General features: G+C 43.3%; 1 long non-coding RNA gene across 1 annotated transcript; it reads right to left on the bottom strand.

Moving 5' to 3' along the window:
- Positions 1–289: 289 nt before the first annotated feature.
- Positions 290–828, bottom strand: LOC123065416 (uncharacterized). The gene is made up of 3 exons (XR_006431029.1): positions 737–828; positions 597–664; positions 290–497 (listed from the first exon to the last, which is right to left on the bottom strand). It is a non-coding gene; the product is annotated as an uncharacterized lncRNA (long non-coding RNA).
- Positions 829–1520: the final 692 nt, after the last annotated feature.

Raw genomic sequence — 1520 nt, 5'->3', positions numbered from 1 at the left:
CAAAAAAAAATCACCGTCGAACGACGGACCAAGCCCATATAGAGGCTTCCCGGAACGCCGACGGTGAGCAACTTATTGACCCATGCATATACAATGATAAAAAAGAAACTTCTCATGGTTGAACGACGGACTAAGCCCGTATATAGGCTTCCAGAGTGGCAACAGTGAGCAATCTACTCATTCATACAAAATAATAATAATAATAAAATTATCCCTGAGTCGAATGACGGACCAAGCCTGGATAGGGGCTTCCCGGAACGCCGACCGTGGGATCACAATATTTGGATGAATAAATACAGATCAAACACATCCAGAGACCAGGGCTATATACACCATGACAAAAAAAAGTTTTATGCATTCATGGCATTATATCCCTGACACTTCTAATGATGAGAGAGATGCCATAACGAACAGACGTAATCAGATAATTTGGGAAAGCAGACTACCCAAGGAAGATTCGATCCAGACCGTATCCTAGTGTCCCTGTCTCCCTGCACCTATGTGATGAGGAGATGGAATAGAGATTAAAAGCAACATCCAAGATGCTAAAAGATAGATCATTTCTTGGTAATGACAGGACAAAGAAAGAGGCATACCCAATTGGAGGAGTCAACACTTGCCAACACGGAGGTGGATCTTGTGAGGGATTGAAAGCAATCTGGGACTGAGAAAATAGCAGATTAATCAGTCAATGAATCAATTTAGGCACTAGCGAAGTCATATATAATTTGCTAACCTATCAAAAGGATTGCGGCCGGCCGGACGGAAGTAGACCTTCATCTCCGTGGTCTTCTGTCTTGATTTAAGAAAAGAAAAAGAGACTTGCTGTTTAAAGAGAGTTGAGGGGATAGCGGACGCAGTTTGTTATCCGGATGAAGTTTGTTAGCCGGACGTGGCCTGGTTTTTAGCCTCCACAATTGCAACGTATGGTTAAAAAGTTGTACGTAGCTGGCACACGATCGTCTAAAAAGTCATAAACCCATTATACTCACCAGAAGTGCTTTAAACAAAATATGTATAGTTTCGAGCTCTGGGTCCGAGTAAAAAAAAATCTTACTTCGAACGCAGACCTCGAGGGGCATCTGTTGACATAGATTTTGACCGAGATAAATAAATGTATAAAATATAAATTCAAAACAGCAAAAATAAAACGTTCGATAATGAAAAGAATTAATTTAAAGAAATCAATCAACAACTCAATCAACCAAGACATCGACGACTGGCAGCTCCAACTTTGTTGATGTACATTGCAAGGGAAAGTTGCAAGCCCCACAACGACCTAGCCCATTGCAATCTTCGGAGAGCACCGTCTGCTGAAACCGCTGTCATGGAATCATCGTTGTCGCGGGGGCCCCGCCACACGCAGCTCCGACTTCTCTGTCGTAGCGAGAAACAAACATAGGCACACCCATTGACGCACTGGACCGTTGGGATCAAGAGGATTACCTGCGACCAACTTTGCATGTCCACCCTAGGGAAAGCGCAAAGGGAAACTAGTCTTCAAGATGACGACCACAAGG

This window comes from Triticum aestivum, chromosome 3B (assembly GCF_018294505.1).
Source record: "Triticum aestivum cultivar Chinese Spring chromosome 3B, IWGSC CS RefSeq v2.1, whole genome shotgun sequence".
NCBI lineage: Eukaryota > Viridiplantae > Streptophyta > Magnoliopsida > Poales > Poaceae > Triticum > Triticum aestivum.
The sequence above is the reverse complement of the archived record's forward strand: the minus strand, read 5'-3'. Positions and strand labels throughout refer to the sequence as shown.